Below are 19,670 nucleotides of genomic sequence, written 5' to 3'. Positions count from 1 at the left end.
CTTTTAAGAACCAGAGGTTAAGAGATAAGGAAAATTTAGCACCAAGGTAGAGCATGTTGGAATCATAGGTGATGAAACAAGTAAAAAGAACATGCTTAGAAAAGCCCCTTCATCTGAATTTGGAGACTTTAAAACTCTTTAAAAGATTAAACATCGTGTTGTCCAGACCCTTTTCTGCTCCAAACCCATGATGAGAAGGCAACGCAACTTGAGATCTTGCATCTCAGTACTTTTTTCCACATACATGACAAGAGCTCCTTACTTTGCACCTGAACTTATGACTACTGACATGAGGAAGAGCGATTTTTGTACATGGTGCTAAAATTCTCCTTTTTAGGAGGAACATAAGTTTCAGACACAGAAGACTGAAGCTGAAGCAGATTGAATATTTGGTATACACACCTGTCAGAACAAAGGCTTCTTGACTCTCTCAAAGAGAATGGGATTGTTGTCACTGAATTTTTGGCCTTCTTGGGAAAAAAAAAAAATCAGTGACAAAGCACCAGTTGTTGGATTCTCAGTGTTTAGAGGACCATCCTCTTTCCTAGCAAAGCTACAGCACTTCTCATTTCAGTGGATCCACCAGGACTTCATTAGCTCTGGGATTCCACATCTTCAGCAGGTAACTGAGCAACTAATAACCCCTCTGAAGATACAGAGAACATTTTTCACTGAGGGCCCTGGAAACACAAACAAGAATGTTTACTTGTAATTTGTTCTCTGACCCTGTCGTGCCAATATGATCATGTTTCCAGCATTTTAGATCACTATTGACAATAAGAGGCCTTGTCCCTGTGCCAGGCCATCACCACATGGAAATGACCGTATACCATGAGTGGTGTGAATGATGCTTATGTGAGCTCTGCTTTAGGCTGGAAAGATTTGTTATAGGGAATGAAGTGGACTGACAAAAGAAATAAATAGGCCCATGCCTTGGAATACTTCCTGGACCTTAACTGAATTGGTCTTCAACAAGGAAAGTTGGTGAAAGGTTGTCATGATAGGGAAAGAGTAAAAAAAAATCAAGTAGTTATGATCTTTACTGCATTAATCTTGTTAATAATTATCTCCCATCCAATTGATGCCAGCAGCAAATTACAGAGCAGATTAAAATATCTAATTTTTCATCTAAGCCTACCATTCCCTCTATATTTCTTGGTGTCGCAGCTGCAGAAGCTCTTCCTGAGCTGTCTTACATGAACAACTTTATGGCTACCTTTCAGTTTTATAAGGCTAACCTGCACTAGCAATAATACTGACCTTTAATTCAAAAATATCTAAGAAGGAGCAGGACGTGCTCTAAATCAAACATTAAAGAAATATAGTCTAGATTTAAAGGATGCAATCAAGTATGAGAATTTAATATAACTTTCCAGTAGAAGTTTGTACTATGTGAATATTACCTAGCTTAGACAGTACAGAAAAGCTGACTTGACAGTAAGTGTATATCTTTGCACCATGTAGGAGATCTTCCTGCATCCTCCAGATATCTCTAGCTACTGTGCTGTAAGAGGACCAAAGTACATCAAAATAAGCATTAGAGCTTTAACACGGTAACACCTGTACAAATTCTAGCCTCTGCCTCCGGAATACTTTCTCACTAGCCTTAAGTTTGGATTCAAGGATATCACGCCCCTCAGCTAGTAACAGCACAAGAGTAAAGGCAGCATTCAAGAGGAACATACAACACAGACCAGTGCAATGGGGTGCTCCAATCTCTTATATCTCTATGATCTAGAGCCCTCTCACTTTTACAGAGGAGCAGTACTACTAATCAGCAACTGTGAGCTTTTTTTTTTTTACGTAGGGAAAAAAAATCTGTCTACCACTCCAGCATTCACCTCTGCTCAGACAGCTTCCTCCCCTTTGGACAGCAATACCCTCCAGCTAGGAGCCTGCACAAGCCCCACAAGCAAGAGGTACCCAGCTCTCATCATTTGCCCCAACACAAATTTCCACCTGTAGTACAAGAAACTGTATTATCCTATTCCTGTTATGTCCTCCACCAGCCAAAGGAAAGCTGAAAATGGGAAAACTTCCTGCCAGTCGTCTTTGCAAGCTGGGGCAATATGGCACTTTGGAAATGAGAACAGAAAGACACTTCAGTTTTATGATCAAAAACTCACATTTTAAAGAACACATAAAAACAGGTGTTGTAAATACCCAGATATCTACCCAGGGTACATCCTGTCTTAAAATCAAAGATAGGAACAATTAGGGTTATGTAAAGTTAATTTTGCCTTAGATATGGACCAGGAAGCACTGTTGCAATAGTTCTCCCAATGGATTACGTACAATTGCAATATCCCAACACAACTTCAGCTGAGCACTGATAAGTTATGGAGATACTCCTGTCAAGTGTACTGACAAGGGAGAACCTGGTAATAAGTTGAAAAGCAGTTAAAAATTATTTTTATGTACACAAAAGACCTTGTTCACAACTGTGGAATAAGTGGCGTTTTCCTTGCTCAAACAAGCTTGCATATGCAATGCAATAAGTACACTTACTTGCTACCAAATGCCAGTATAGAAAATGCATTATCAAGTGACAGCCTGCCAGATTAGGCTGATTACTACTATTTAAGTAACCTGTCTACAACACAGACAAACATCACATTACTTATATTACCACCTAGAGGTGTCTGCCCAGTTTCTCAGTGTATGGTAGTCTGACAGATTTCCATGTAAACTTAAGACACTGTAGAAATCCTGAAAGGTTACGTTCTACAATTTGTCCAAGCTCAAAGGAGATCTGCAAGTGAGCAGCTTGTAACAGAGACATTGTGGGTTCACCTATTATCACTTCAGGTTCAAGAATAGATAATGCTTTCCCTGTCTGATCTTCCCAGTCACTTGGACTTCTCATAAGTTCAACAGTACATTGAATCAATTAAATGTTAAGGTGTGTAGGGTCAATAGTCTAAATCCAGAGGTCATGAAGATATCAACATTTATTGGCTAGAGATAAATGCTGTTTTAATACAGGTGTGCCAAAGACAGCGGTGCTATAACATTCTTCACCGCAATATCTGCGGAGACTAAGATAGCAGCCATGAAATTTCTGCCAGCATAACACCTGTTTGGAACTCAGTAACTTATAAACATGTCTTCAGGCACCTTGGAGCAAACTTGGTGCACCAGGATGTGAGAGATTTTCCTTCCAGAGAGGAAACCAACATTTCTATTGCTCTCATCAACCTGTAGGTGGATGGGGGTCCCATTGATTAAATGGGATCAGTTTCAGTGAAAAACCTCTTTTAAGAATCTAGTATATAGGTTAGCTTTTGTTCTGCACTTCAGCAGCAACTTCAGGCTTATTGCTTATGTCTTCTATGGCCTTGGTATCTCAAGTGATGTAACTGTGACCCTATCTGACTGGTCTTTACTGCAGTCATGAGACAAAAAATACTCATGTAGTTTGCTCAGAAGCAATTGGCATTGGTAGATTTTATAGTATATAATGCATCTGTTTTGCAGCATTGCTGTGCTTTAGAAAAATTACTCTCAAGGGAGATCATTACATCATTAAAATCTTGCAATAAGATAATTAAATACAAGTAAACATCTTCAAGGTCAGAACAAGATGTAGGAGCAGGTAGAAGCTGAGCACGTCTGTCCACACTGTAAGAAAAGCACTTTGTCTCCAGGAACAGATGACAGGAACCCCTTCATGCCAACACTCCCAGAATCCCAAAACCTGCTCTCACCAATACAGCAGAATCTGACTGTTAAGACTTCCTGCTCAGAAGCCCTGAAACCAAGCCAAAGCATCAGCATTTCACTTCCAAGGCCTCTCTGCCCTTTCAGTAGGGAAAGTACAGATACCAAAACAAAAACATCGGTTGCAGACTGAGTGAAACCAGGCTTGACTACTCCAGCTAATAAGAGTAATTCTGACAAGGAAAAGTTAAAAGCTGGAAAGTGGTGAGAATGAGCACCAATAACTTTAACAGAAGGGGTTGCATAAGGATTTGGCTGCACCGACTGAGTATAACCCAAAACACTCCTTGGAACTTTGTAGTCCAGAACAGGAACAAGGGAAATTATAGTGACAGGAGTAATAAAAACAAAAGTGACAAGCCCTAAGAATACAAGAAGTGAAAGCAGTATACTGTCCTTGGAAATAAAATACTGCACTTATTTCTAAGGGTGTGGTGGGGAAGAGTGATGCGAGCGATTAGGCTCCTTTGGAAGAGCTAACCAACAAACGAACTCTTTTGATGGGTCAGATTTAGCCTTATCTTGTGTTCACGTTCACTGTAAGCACTAGTTATGTTTCTCCTTTGTTACGTAGCATATAGGTATCAAAGGCCAAGCTATTCCCAGCTGCCACGTGAGCAAGCGAGGTTTGCAGAGGACCATGTCCTTCCCGTGCTGCTTCTACTCCAATGGCAGGAGAATGAGCCCCAGCACTGGATTCTAGGAAGAACTAGTCCCACATGCAAGGTGGGAAACGAAGCACCCAGTTCACCTCCTAGGCAGGCAGCAGAGGTCAAAAAGCATCCTTTGGAATATGTAAGCCACCTGGTTTCTATTTCCTCCTCCTGCAGCCCCTCCATTTTGAGGTCAGAAGTACTGCCTCCTACAGAAGTATTCTCCTCTCTACAGCCTGTGCAGTCCCTGCTTCCTGCAGGTAACAGAGCTGAACCATAACCTCTCCAGGCCATGCTGCTAGTGCAGTGCAGGTCATACAGATCCTCCCATCAAGTGTTATACATGCAGAACTTCACACATATACAGTCCTACTGCACCCATTCACATTTTCTTCCCATGGCCCTGAAGTCTCAACACTTCCAAAGCTTTTTCTCAGCCAGAACAGATGTCTTCAGTCACTATTCATCTGGTGCACTCACAGAAGTTCTCTGGCACCTGTGTCTTCCATGTACTTTCATACCCTTGAAACTTCCACAGACCCCTGACAAGGCATACCCTGCAAGCAGCTATTCCTCCAGTCAGTCCAGCTACTTCTGCAGGCTACAGAAACTGCACTGGGCATCCATGCAGTCTTTCAGCTCAGGGGGTATAATCAAGAGAGTTCATTTCAAACATGACTATAGTAGGTAGATCACTACCCACCATGCCCATCATGCATTTCACTAAGCTTGCTTTTTCTTATCTCCAGTACCTTTCCCATGTGTAATTCAGAACTTGGCAGTTGCTACCCAGCTAAAGGTAAGATGAGTTTCTTACAGCAGTCTCCTGCTAATCACTGTCCTATTCACTGCTAAACAAGCAACTACATTTTTTGCTTTCTTGTTCCGAAGTCATTACTGCTGGTCATGGAAGCCAGCACTGTGGCAAAGCTTCCCTTCCAATTCCTCACCAAAAAATTCCTCAGTCATTGTGTTGTGTTAGATCTCACTGTTCGAAACCCTGAGAATGTCCCCCAGCATCAGCACACATCAGCCATTTCAAAGCTTTCCAAGACAGAAAAGTAAATTTTTGCACCTGCAAGGCCCCAGGTGCACCAACAGGCCCTAATGGCACTGTCCCCTTTACTCCCTTCCAGCTCTGTCACAGCCAGAGCCCAGCCATGGACCCTACATAGCACTGAGACTGGCTTCCCAGCTACACCTTCACCCTGCCTTATCACCAAGGATGCACACGGTGACAGGGCTCTCACCTGACCCCTTACCACCCCAGGGCTTGCCTTGCTCAGGTTCTGTGGGGTGGCCAAGGCTCCTGCCCTGCCAGCTGCCTCATCTCCCTGCTCCCCATCCCTTAGAGAGCAGCTGGCCCCTGTGGTACCCTGCTGCTCCATCGGGAATCTCATTTGTAAGGAGGAAGACATTCCTCCGAGGGATGCTGAAGTTTTGGTGCTATTCCCAGGATGTCTGTGGCTTCGCTTCCTTTTGAGCAAAGACAGCTTGTTCCTTCACATCAAAAGCAGTCTGCTCTAGAGTCCAAAACTGAAGCAAGTTAGGTACTTAAGGTTTGAGTAGTGCCAGTTCTGAAACAGAATAACTTTGGTGGCCAAAAATTTGCAAGCTTTCTACTGGAGATGGAGTAGGCCAGGAGGATTTCAATCTTGAATCTAAGATGCCTCCAGGTTGAAGAAATGTTTTCTGCAAGCTTACCTGCAATCAAACTCCAAGGCTATGCGCTATGCTCTAATACTTAGCTTTATTGAACAATAAAACATTTTATTGTGTTTTTTTTTTTTTCCAGCTAACATTACTTAACTTGGAGACGATGCTAGTTTGATTTTAAGTACCTCACATAATATCTTGTCTCAGCAGACGCATTCACGCAGTGAGCTGCAGGACACCAGCAATGAGTGTGACATCTCACGAAGATGCCTCATGCTGTGGAAAGAAGCATTCATTTGAAAGGCTCATCTTTGTACCAATTTTACAAGTGGCTCAGAGACCACTGACACCTGTGTTTTGATATTAACCAAACAGTTGTATACTTCACAACAGAAGTTATGCACTGAACAAAATGGACAGAAGTTAAATACTAATCTAGGAACTTTCTGGGCATTGAAACTGATATCTTGTACCATTAGTCTTGTACCCAGAAATAGTAATAAGAAAATAATTTTATGGAAGCATTGAGTTTGCCTTTTAGAAGGCTACGGTATTCAGATCTCTCAAGTCGTGAACATTTAACCATCAACATCACTAAAATTTCTTGTCTTCATATTCTAGAAGCTTCACTGCAAAAAGTGAACGCTGTATTAATCACCACTAGCATAACTTTAGAAAAATAGTATGTCAAGTAACTTCACTATTTCTTGGAAGCAGCCCAAGCCAAGTGGTCTCATGTTGCTCTCAGAAATGCACATTGCCTTTGCTCACAGCACAGTTTCCTTCTCACTTGGATTAAGCTCTCATTCACTATCATATCAGTTGGTCAACATGACCATGAATCTTCATTTGACACCCTCCCAACCCCATTAAAAATGTAATCTTATTTACAAGACTTCTCATTTGCTAACCCAGAGTACCAGCACGTTTTGCCAGCCTGCAGCCCAGCATTTTATGGCAAGGCAAACTGTACTTCCTGCTGTGCAGCCTGATACAAAAAGCCTGCAGGCTTTTCCTTCTTGTTCTTCCCTAAAGGTGATGATTTTTGTCATTTTCTGATATGCCACACTGGAACTGCCAGTAAAGAATGTATTTGCCACAGACACAGAGAAAAGCTTCCAAGCACTTCTGCAAAAATTGCTCCCTCCCATAGCTCTTCAAATAGATATTAAGATTGCATGCTGGAAAACACCAAGACAGATACAATGAAGACCTTGACAAGAAGTACTACACAGGTATATTATTGACCAGGATTCAGAGGCAGTCATAGCATAATGGAGCTGAGGAGAGTGACTTCAGATCAGATAAAGTAATTGAAGTGTACCTCCCACAGCCTGGGAAAGCTGACTGCAACAGGAATAGTGTCAGCAAAGTATGAACTGAGACCTCAGTCATTTTAGACAGCACAGCACTTCTAGGATGGTACCAGGATTGATTTGGAAGATCTAAAAAGCTAGGCTGTTGGGTGCCTGTGTATTGTCTTGCAAACAAGTCCTGTGTGTGTCAGCACCTTTACTTTAATGGAGTAAGTTCCTTTTTAATTCCAGAAAAATCATTTAGTTATCAGGCACAAGCAAGAGCACAATTGAAGTTACACAGTAATGAAATGCTGGAGTCTGGCTTTAAGAACAGTCGTGGTTTAAAGAGAAATAGCACAGTTCACTTCATAAAAGGCCATTTCAGAATCAGGAGTGAGAACGCCTTCACTATTAGAAATATTAAGCATTTAACTTCAGAACAGCATGGCAGAAAAACATTCTGCTGTTTACAGCAGTACAGGGATGTCACATATGCTCCAAGTGCCTGTCCTTTTAGCCTTCTGGTTTCGTTTAAGAAAAGTGATCAAAGGGTAGACACAAAGCACAGACAGTAAGTCACGTAACATGGTAATCTCCCAAATAAAATAGCATTGTTCAATTTAGTGTCTTGTTCCTACAATTTTGCAGTTATTTAGCTCAACTTGAAATCTTCCTCTGGTAATAAACATTCATACCAGTCATTTATATCTTCCCCACTTTCTGTATGGGAGAACACTAATACTATTCGTGCGACCTCATGACCATTACAGCCGCTCCCTACGAAGGAATAAAGTCCACCAACACAGAACATAGCAGAACCATTTCTATATCATTTAAAACTGTACCAGTGAGCACTGAGTAAACAACCAGCCTCTACCTAGAGGACTAACTGCAGTACCCAAGCCCAGGAATCCCTCTGAAAATGAACACCCACTTTCCATCTAAGCCACAGCTGCTCTCAGAGCCAGCAGCTGCTATCTACACTGAAAATGGTGCAAATCTATCAACGTAAGGAAACCGGCCTGTGCCTTGACACCTTTTGGACAATCAAGCACACTGACTCAGGTTCCCTCACTGCCACCTTCTTACAGCTGCAAGAAGTCATCTGTTGTGTACTGCTGGGCACTGGGGAGAACAGGAGTGTTAAATCCAGATGTTCTGGGGCAGCACACATGGGAGGGAGCGCACCCCACAGCCACCACTCCAGCCTGAGTGGCTGGGCAGCAGGGAAGTGGATTATCTTCACAGAGAAGCTAGTGTGAAGGAAGGGAAACAATATGAAATCAGGAGGAAATAATTTCATTCTCCACACCTGTTCTTCATTGCTCCAAGTGAAACATCTGTTCCTATTTATAAGCGAGCAGAGAAGTTGCCCCAGAGTAAGACAATGGAAGCTTGTCCTCGTGAGAATAGCACCCGTACCTTTGAGACACGCAGCACAGGGACACAGTGTGGGTTTCCACTTGCTGGAACAGGAAAGTAAATCATAATCTGTTACAAAAAAAAAAAAAAAAAAAAACAACCTCAGCTCCACACTTCCCCTGCCTCCCCATCACTTAGCTCAGGGCTTTCGAAACTCAATTATCTGAAGTAGAGAAATAATCACACAGCTTCGGGGAGCAACATAAACACAGGCCTGGCCCTGGCTGCTCTTGTGCTGATAGGGGACGGACACAAGGGATCGCGGGTGTAGTGTTAGCATGAGGGAAGTGAATCTGAAGTGTTACACATCTGTCATTGAGTCACAGCAATGCCAAAAATAAACCAACCAAAAACTACTGGGTTGCCTCATTAACTGCCCATTCAGGGAAGTTTTCTTTTTGTTTTATAACATATCCACCCTTGACAGCAGCTATGCAGAAATCTGTCATCAGACTGCACTTTAGAAAGCAAGTTCCTTTTGCCACCACCTCCTTTTTGCCCACTCTCTCCCCAGCTTGCTGAATACAGAGCAGTTGAGGCAGTTTCCTCTGCTCCCTGGTCATTGCCTGGCTTCACCCCCTGCTTTCCGGGTAAGGCCAGTAAATCCCATCAGATCAAGGGATTTGGAACTGTATTTAAGAGACCAGTTCATCATGTTTGCAGGGGGAAGGCAGCTTTAGTGATTTGCTGCCTAAAAGCACTTTCTTTCCCTTGTTACAATGATTTCTGACACTCCCAAAGCTGACAGTGTGGTCTAGAAAACCTCCAAGAAACAAGTTTTTTTTTTATTTTTTTTTTTAGAATTTTCCCCTAGGTAAAGGAATTGGCAGGTGGGGTCTTTATCAAGCCTGAAGGAAGAGTGCAAAGGCTTTGGGAAGTTGTATTTCTCACTGCCACCAAGTAGATTAAGGCTGACTTCTGTTTCCTGGTGGGATGGCAGAGCCAGGTATCAGGATCCTTCCTCTGTGCACTGCACTTGTAGTCATCAGTTATGAAGGACTAACAGGCCATAGAAAGAATTTGCCAAGACACCGCTGCTGGTCACACGCATCACCTGAAGTAACGTAACAGCTTTCCTCCCTGCAGTGCTCTTTCGGTGTATTGCAGGAGACCAAGTCCTGACTCCTGCTGCACTGCAGGGAAAGGCTGGCACAACACAAACACAGAAACCCAGTCCAGTGTGGCCGTAGCAATAAGCCAAGTGATCAGGTGAGCATAACGAGAACTCACTTTATTAAAAAGAGGCTACATTTTTCCCTGCAAGTCAAGATACAGTCAGGAACATATCTTGGTAGGGTTCCAGGAGCCTAGAGCTGCAGCATGTACCACGTAGAAGCTTTCAGGACAACCTTGGAAAGCAGGTACTGAAGGTGCTTAAAAAAAAATATTCTTCACTGTTTCTCAAAAATATGTTTTTTCCCCTGAAGACAGTTAAATTAGGTGCTTAAATTCACAATCAAGCACTTTGAAAACTGGGCACTTGTTTAAACGCTTCACATGAATCCGGGAGTCTCAGCTGAACGCATGCCAAAATATTGCCACAGAACAATAGGGAACAGCTTGTGCAGCATGTTAAACTGCAGCGAGGCTGCCTGAAAGCAAGGCTGTGAACTTTGCGTTCTCTCCAGCGCTGTGTGCAGTTACACATTATAGGAAAATACAACTTAGGAAAGCCAGTCCCCCCTCCCCCCCTTAGTAAAGCAGAAGCATCTTCTGTTGCTCTTGAGAACATTGTTTTCACCTGTTATTTTTAAAATACCACTGTTAAAGTGTTCCATACAGCCATCTAGGTAAAGTAGCATCAGAATATCAGCAATCCAGGATTACAGACAATTCAAAGAAACAGGAAGGACTGGTGGATGGAAATAGATTTTGGTTCTTTTTGCATCAACAGGCAACTGCAATGACAGTACTGTTTTGAGCCTCTGATTTCTGTTTACCTTTAACTCCTTCTCCAAGCTTTCCCCTGCTCCTGCTGGCCATATCTGAATACTTGAATATCCATCAATAACACATATTAAAGACCAAACTAGATGGAAGAAGGCAGCATAGCTCCTGGAAAATATTTACTGATCCTCCAACTGTAGTGAGGAGACTGAGATCAGCTTGTGCCAAGATGCCCTTTTAGTCATCTTCATGCACAATTTCTATATAAACTTAAGTGATTTGTCAGATTTTTGTTGTGAATCACTGTAGTAGTGTATCCTCCTCAAAAAAAATGTCACTTCTAAAATGAAATGGAACTTTAAGATGCAAGATGGAATTAAATTGATCAAACCTTACATTATTACCCAAAGCATATGCTTCAGAAACAAATTTGTTCTCTTGGAAAAATAAAGTATGATCTGTAGAATTACGGCAAACAGTTTGCCTTTTTTTTTTTTTTTTTAACCTTGAGATTGACTCAGCAAATTTGAAGAATGCTGTTGATTGCACCATAGATGAGTGCTGGTAATTTAGCTGGAGATTGCTTTGTCTGAGAGTTTAATTAAAGTGCTCTTCTCAGATGAAGAGATAGATATATACAAAATAATGGATTTTTTTTTTAAAAGCTTCACTTAAAGGCTTATGACTTTATGAAATGCCAGTCAACAGAATGAGCCTATTCTCATATTATAGGAATTATATGTTGATTACAGGTAATCAAGACAAATAGCACATATCTACCTGCCTGTACAGCTACACCAACACAGTCATCCTATCACTTCATTGCATGCTCCCTTTTCATTCATTAATGCCCTACTTTTTTTGGGTCATATTTAACACCAGTTGTACTCTCTGGGCAAGGACCAAGTCTCTATTCTGTCTAAAACCATTAGGTTGCTCTTGAATGCAAGTATATAAATAGAGAAAATTTCTGTGGGGAAGAAGCAAACATCCTGTGTCTAAACCTTTCTTCCCTCAGACTTGGCAATTAACATAGACCTGAACTTTTGCTCTACTTCTTGTCTCTCCACAGAGAATGGAAATACTGACTCCAGAAATAGGCTGAAAACAGCATGCAGAAGTAGTACTATAAGTGCCTAAAAGACATTAGGACATAAATTGACAAATTCACTTTTATACCAATAAACAAAAATGGATATTTTTGTGTCTTCTATTGCCAGAATTTCTAGGAAAGGAAGTTGCTTCTAAAAAAAATATGAAAATTCCTGCTAGAATCTATCACTGAGGTTTGAGGGAAAGGAAAAGAGTGAATTAAAGTGAGAAAGGAAGGCCTTGCAGGAAATACCTGGCTGTACAACAGTATCTCATCCTGCAACAATATGCAGGAGTACTTGAACTCCTCCGGGGAAAGGAGAGGCAGTAATCATACAATTTTAGGTGAATTGTTACATACAGTCTAAACTCTAATCACTAATTTAGATTATCAGTGGAGAAGGCCCTGGATTAAAACCCTGAATTGGATCCAGATAGACCAAGACTCTATTTGATCATTTCCAAGTCTAAGCCTCCATATCCAACACCCAATGGAGCCAAGAAATATGCAACTCCTTAGCTGGTTTTATAAGACAAATTTTGTTTTGATAATCTGTAGGATAACAAGTTCCTGGGTTTCATTGCTTTTGCTGCCTTTTTTTTAAAAAAAAAGTGCAATCTTTATCAAGTGCTAAATTTTGCTGGTCTGTTCCTTTATGCTCTTGGCAAGCTGTACTGCTGCACACAAGCTCAAATATGTTATATGCCTGAAGAATAAAGACACCCTCATTCTTCTGTAGAAACTTACTACTTTGGTTGCTGCTGCTCATAATAAATCTATTTAGATGTGAGGACTTAACTGTTGGCCCATAAAATTGTACTCCCGGATTATTCTGTGTTTGCTAAAATAGTACAAAGTATTTTAGAGTATTTCAGTGTGAAGAGATCTGGATAGTCATTGTTTTGCAGGGCTAACTGTCTGCATGAATCTCAAAAAATATTACTCATGTCAAATCCCTCCTCCTTACATGAGGCCTCCTTTCAGGCAAATTCACTAACCTACTAACTCATCCTTCAGAGAATATACCTCACCATCCCTCGCCTACACAGCAGTTCAAAATTGAGTGATATAGGAACTTCCTTGGGAATTAGTCAATTGACTTTAATCCTGGGTCTAATGCTACCTGCTCATCCAGCATTAGACTGAGGAATTAATGTCCATAACTTCAGGTTCCCAAACTCTGGAATGTTGTAACTACAGAACCAGGTGGAATGACAAAGCTTTAGGAGATTAAAATATTATAATCTGAACAGACATTCACCAACACAAACCTCTTACTTTGATGCATCTTCTTTGGTACAAGATCTTCAGGCTCTGAGCCATCCTTCTTCGCAGACTTCTCCCTGCTTTGCAAAACCCCTTTGCTCCAAAGATCCTTCCTTTATCCCTTGGCCTGTAACATGCAGACAGACTAACACTGGCAGCTTCCAGAAAGCCAATAATTTAGCAAGTTTTTTTTTTCCACTAATGCCCAGAGGAAAAAAAAAAAAAAAAACATCACTTGGTAGCTCAGTCACTTCACTGCATGGAAAGCTTTTGTGTGGAACCCACTGATACAGTGGGCACCAACAATGGGTGACATTCATGGTGGACTGTAGGTATTTCTACATGCCATGCTAGGGATGTAAAGGGGTGAAAACAAAGCATGCTTCCCAACAGGGAAAAAAATGCACACTTTTAGCTCATTTAAATTCGAGTAGTATATATTTGAAACCCCCTTGGAAAGACATAGAACATTGTAGGATGCTGTTCACAATGCTACTTTGGGATACTGGTAGGGTTAACCACTAGATCTGGCTGTCCTACGTAAAGCAAAAAAAAAAATCAAGGTCCTTTACTAAGTGAAAGAGATATCCTTACTGTATTTACCTCAGATTAAAGATATTACTTTGCCACTCTTCTTTTTCCTTCTAAGTAGTGTCTAGACCTCCAGACGATGTTTTTATTGCTAGGGAAAACTAGAGACTCCCAAACCTTTCTTAGTCTCAGAAGGAAAAAATGTCATTGTTACTACCAATTTGATCAGCAAAAGATTTTTCTAGTATCACAGTTCTTAGTGCTACCACTGAGCCCCAAAGCAACATGGCACAATCGTTTCCATCAGTTAGAAACTGAGGATACTTCTTGATTACCAATGTGAATGCAAAGTTTCTGCAAAGTTTAAGTGGTTATCCAGAATTAAATGACGGAGATGATCTGTTAAGTATCCCAGCTAAATGCAGAAAAAAATCCAGAACTGTAGAGATTTCAGCTTTTCAGTGAAAAGGCTTCTAACACACCTGCCCTCTATTTGTCCTTACAGCCATTGCAAAAAAAAAAAATGTAATTGTTAACATCATGCTTTATGCTGGTTCCCCATCATACACCTCATCATTTTAGGATATTCTGATACCCCATCCATGTGACATAAGGTGATGATCCCTATCTCCTGCTCTACTCAACCATTGCAGAGGCAGGGAGATAAGGATTGATGAAAATTAAACTATTTCTTGAGAGAAAGATTCTGCACAGGGCAAAACAGAGTAAACATGGCTGAAGTCCCAAAGACATAGCTTGTTCTATTTACATTTTGCAGGAAAATAAAATCATTTAAAGGGGAGGAAGGAAAGGAAGCCAGATCTGTAACTGATTACTTTCATCCTCCAATCTCCATTCATTTTCAAATACATTAATATAGCCACAATCCTGTTTAAAAAGGGGGAAAAGGATTATTTTATTTTTTTAATATAATAGACAAATGAGAAAGTTTATGACACTGCAATTGCTTTGTTTTATCAGCTTCATCATCCTGGCCAAGAAAATGAAACCAAGGTCAAATGCAGATGTAACAGGCTTGCAAGTAATCTAAACACACATTGGCAAACTCCCCTGAGATACCTCCAACTAAGTAAAGTTGTACAGTTTTTTCCTCTTACATTAACTTGGTTTCACTCACAGGACTCCTTTTGTGCCAGAAATCATATAAGCAAGTTTTCTGTGACTTGTCAGGACTTCTGATGCATCTTCAGCAAAGAACCACATGAATTTATCAGCAGAACTAATCAAAGGTCTCCTCAGTCCACTGTTTTGCAGTGACTCATATGAGATACGTCAGAAGCAGCACGTGACCCCTCATTACAGATACCTCAAGTGAGATACAAGATTAACTTGAAAGGTTCTCTAATCTGTGAGAAACTTGTTTCCTTTGAAAACTGTATGAGTCTCCTTGTTATTATATTCCAGATAGGCGAGTTACCTTAAAGTAAGCCATGCATTATTTTGACATATGATATATTATTACTCTTTTTGCAGATTTTCAAGCACTTTGCTATTGATTGTTATGGAATTGCTCACAGTGCACACAGCTGTGAGAGAAAGCAGTGTTTTAATCTCTTCTAGTGATTAGAAGGATGATTGATCCTTCCACTCTGTCTCCAGTTAGTTTAATGCTTTTTTTCATTTCTACTATATTTCCATTTTTCAGTACAACGAGAAGCCTATAATTTACTGTAAGTTAAAACATGCCATCAGCTGATAACACATTTTCCACAGTAATCTCCATCACCTGCTGAGTGAAGCTAGTATGTTACTTGGGTTTAGTACCATCACTGCATGCTGAGCAGACATTGTTACAGGCCTGGCTAATACTTCCTTATTCATTTGGCCTCCAAGCTCCTGCTCTGCTTCTAGAAGAGGGGAGCAGCACAAATGAGCCTGCCCTGAAGGTCAACAGTTTCAGGCTGCAGACAGTCAAGGTGGGAAGAGGATGTTCTACCTCTCCTCCATGAAAAATGCTTTTTTCCTCATGCCCTGCCATTAGCTACAGAAGCAGATCAATGCAGCTGTGCACCAAGTGACACAGCAATGCTCAAGGGCAGAGGTGGCACCTCAGGGAACTGCAACTCTTGTGAAATAGATTAAAATGATTGCCCTGAATTGCAAGCAGAGAGAAAGGCTACTGCTGTCACCCTCATTCACAAACAGAAAAGAAAGCAAGTCTCTCGGTATAAGGATAATATGCCTCTACGAGTTCCTCAGGGAATTTCCCTCTGAACATTTCTGGTTTTCCTGTGGGCCTGCTGCTGTCACAGCACATCCTAGAGACTTCATTGTAAAAGCTGGTTGCTTTTCTCACTTTAGCTTAGGAAGTTGTAAAACAGAATGTATAAAGTAGCAAAAAGATGATCTGTTGAGTAAGACTGAAAGAAAGCCCGTATAAATTTAACTGTATTTTGTTGATACAGCAGAAGTCACCTCAGGCAGGTTTTTAAAGACGAGAAGGAAACTCCATACTGGATGCTAGCCTTTGAAGTGCATTGCTGTAATCTGTAACGCCTTTAATGACCAGTGCTAACACAAACCACAGTACCAAGGAGTAATAACAATAAAGCATAATAGAGTTGTTAAATACCAACAGCATTCACCGGGATGCCAGGAACTATTATGGTTTTGGATTAGAAATTAATGACTTGCATGAAGGGACCCAAGCAAGGCAGTAGAAGATTAAACAATACTATAGAGCAAAACACATGAATAGTCTCACTTACCTTGTTAACACAAGGAATATAAGAGATGACATTCACATTTCAAGGCACAGAATTTGTATCCAGAAGAGAAAAACAGGAAAGAAAAAAAAAATAAAAAAAAAATAAAAAAACTTGTAAGGGTAACTCATAGTTCCCCCTTGTGAAGAGACTTTGAGGCAAAGCCCTTCAGCCTTGTGTCAAGTGATAAAACAGCCAACACCAGCACACTGGAGAAAGCCACCAAAAGAGGGTGGTGGGACTGCAAGTGTTATATACAGAGCTCGTCAGCCTGCAGCAGAAGATAACACAATCCTCCTGAGGCCCCACAGCAACCAATCTGGCACAGCTGAGGCTAGCTTCCAAAGATTTTACTGGGGGGAAACAGCAAGGACTGAAGAAAGTCCAGCTGTCCATCTCAAACCGGCTTGAAACATTTGTATTTCCACAAAGCACAAATCCAGGATGAGCTGGTTTATAGATAAAAACTGTCATAGAACAGACTGTGCGTGGAACAAGGACCAGCATAAGCCAGACTTGAGAACCTTCTAGGGAATTCATGGAAGCTCCAGGGTATTCAAAGCTGAAGATGAAGATGTAATCAGTCATTACAGACATAAAAAAAATACAGCACGGGGGAATTATTTCTTGTACAATTCATTTGTGACCTGGTGGAACACCACAATCAGCTTCACATCTCTCAAATCCATGTCCTGAACATTTTCCTGGGGGTAGGGAGCCACAGGGGAGAAGTTTACAAGAGCAGCTCTGCCAAAAAGCAGTCACTACAGCAGATTGCTTCATGCCTTTATTATTATTTTTTTTTCCTGAAGCCACAGATTTAATGAGGAGTGTCAGTTTAATGGAAAGAGAGCCAAATAGCTCCTGACGGAGGGGTAGAGGGGCTCCATTTATTGCAGCATCCCATAATTTCATAGCGGGGCAGCTGAGCAACAGGCAGGAAATTAGAGGTCTTTTGATTCTGTTGCCATCATGTTGCCTTAATGTCCTTGGGCACAGGGAGCCAAGACATCCTTGGCATGGGCCCAGTAAGTACTTCATGTTATTCCAAGGATGGACTTGGCTCGGGGGAGTTTCTTTTGTTGTGATTTGCCATGGAGTTTGATTTTTATTATTATTTTCTAATATGCTTTGTTTATTTCCATGTCTCTGACACTTTCCAGAGCAGCTCTTTGCGCATTGTCAGCTTCAATTAAGGATTTCCTGGGACTGGGTCACTTCTCGCTGAAAGCCTGCAGCAGGCCTGTGCTAGTGCTGCTCTTGGCTGTCACTTGCGGAAATCTTATTCCATTTTCTGAACTTATAATTGGAAATGATCTTGGAAACGAGAGGCTGACCATTTGGGGGATAAAAATTAGGATGCATTTACATTCTTGGTAGTTGTCTGAAAAGATCTTTGGTTGTTGTTCCTACAGTAATGTGTGTGTCCCCACGAGCAATGTCAAGACAGAGCAGGGTGACTTTATACCCCACTCTTTTATAGGTTGCCAAAGGGGCAGGGCTGAACTGGTGTGGTAGCTCCAGTTCAGACTGAGAACTAAATCCTAACTTAAGGTCAAATTGCTTCAATTAAAAATCAACACCGAACGAATGATAGCAGCTATTAGCATTGTCCAGGTGACTGACAAGATTGTTTTAATCCTTTTCCAGTTTTCCAGAATGAAACCAAACCAATTTAAAGCCCTCCAAGCTTGGCCAGCTTCAAAACAGTCATGCTTGTGGTACCTTGGGGTGAGCTTTCTTTGCATATTCATCATCTTAGACCAGTGGGAAGAGCGGAGACAAAATATCTGTAGCTTTGTGCTGAGGGGTCATGGTGCTGGTCTGCACAACCTCCTCTCTGGGGAGGCAGATCCTGTTCCCTGCCCCTTTCTGCATAGGGACAACCACGCAGCAAGTGCACTCGCACAGCCCTGGCGTGCTCTGCCCTCATTTATTGCTTCTGTGGAATTGATAGCTCCAGCTCTCTCCCATCCCTGGATAAGTACATGGGGTTATTGCTCCCCAGCTGCCTTGGCAGCTAGGCAGCATCTTAGCACAGCTGCTTGCTGCTTCCTTCTCTCTCCCTGCCCCATTGGTGCCAGCTAGGAAATCAGCATATTTCTGATATGGGAGGAATAAGCCTGCTCTTAACTACCAGTATCAGAAATATAGATACCAATTTTTGGCGGCAGCTAGGCGTCAACCTCGGTGTTTATTAAGAGAATATCAATGCTGATAACTCGTGTATAACTGCACTACTGCTCTTGACTGGCAAAAAGACACTAATAATCTCTGCTACTTGTTGAGCTAATACATTTGTCACTCCTCATTAGCTTGTAATGGATTTTACTGCTACTGTTGTTTTTAGGGCTTTGGATAAGAGATACATATATTTCTGCTACTTAGGACCAGCTCATCCAGATACGTTTTCTAGCTCTTCCCTGAGGATGGTAATTGTTAGCAGGGAAGAAATCTGTAAGTCTCTTCATAATTAGAATAAATAACCTGTTCTGCAACCTATAGACTTAACATTTAGCAGAAAACCTCTTGGCTATGGAGGAGGAAAATCATATTGATGTAAAAAGCATGCTTGAAATCAAGACACATTTACTATCTCATCACTTATGGCCTGCTTTGGCTTAAGATGTCTTATTTAAAATCTATTCTCACTCTGTTTTCATGTCGTCTTCAATCAGAACAAAAGAAAAACAGAAATGGTTTTAAATGTTAAGACCATGATCTTCAATGCTGGCTCTGTTGCTGGAAGTTAAATTCTTACCCAATCCATTAAAGGGCACTGGTTTCCCATGTCATATCTAGTTTTGATCACGAGAGGGAAATGGGAAACAATAAAACCAGACATAATATGAAACAGATTTTTTGCTTTCTGCTTGATTTTTTTTTTTTACTTTTGAAAATATCTGAGTAAGAGTTAACTTCATGCTCTGAAAAAAGAAAAAAAAAAAGAAAAAAAAAAAAGACCTTTTATTTTCTCAATTCCCGATGGAAAACTTTGCCCTTAAAAGAAGAAGCAATATAAATAGTAGTGTGCTATAAGAGTGCTGATGTGGATTGGGTGGCTGAAGTTCCTGGTGGTAGCTGGCGATATTTCAAAGGGAGACTTACAAAGCTTGGGAGCAGATTCATTTCTAAAAAGACTGAATAGACTGGATGAAGTCTATTCTGGAAAGGCTCCTTCCCTGAGACAGTGTGTCTCACTGGGAGCGTGTGTTCACTAAATCTCCCTGTCCAGGTAAAACTTTATCTATCCTAAAAATAATAATAAAAAAAAAAATAAAAAAAAGGCACAGTAGTAAGAGAATCGTAATTGATGTGAAGAGCAATGTTAATCTATCTCATTACAAACTAAAACAGGAGGCATGAAGCCAAACCGATGTGCCTGATTTAAAACCTACTGAAATGGGCTCTGTAAGTG

General features: G+C 41.1%; 1 long non-coding RNA gene across 1 annotated transcript in view; it reads right to left on the bottom strand.

Moving 5' to 3' along the window:
• Nucleotides 1-16,551, bottom strand: part of LOC119716870 (uncharacterized) — a 28,665-nt gene extending 12,114 nt beyond the window's left edge. The window contains exon 1 of the long non-coding RNA XR_011808799.1: nucleotides 16,256-16,551. This is a non-coding gene — a long non-coding RNA (uncharacterized lncRNA). The remainder of the gene's footprint in view (nucleotides 1-16,255) is intronic.
• Between the last annotated feature and the right edge of the window lie 3,119 nt (nucleotides 16,552-19,670).

This window comes from Anas platyrhynchos, chromosome 4, assembly GCF_047663525.1.
Source record: "Anas platyrhynchos isolate ZD024472 breed Pekin duck chromosome 4, IASCAAS_PekinDuck_T2T, whole genome shotgun sequence".
Lineage (NCBI taxonomy): Eukaryota > Metazoa > Chordata > Aves > Anseriformes > Anatidae > Anas > Anas platyrhynchos.
Note: the sequence above shows the minus strand (reverse complement) of the source record. Positions and strands in the feature narration are given on the sequence as shown.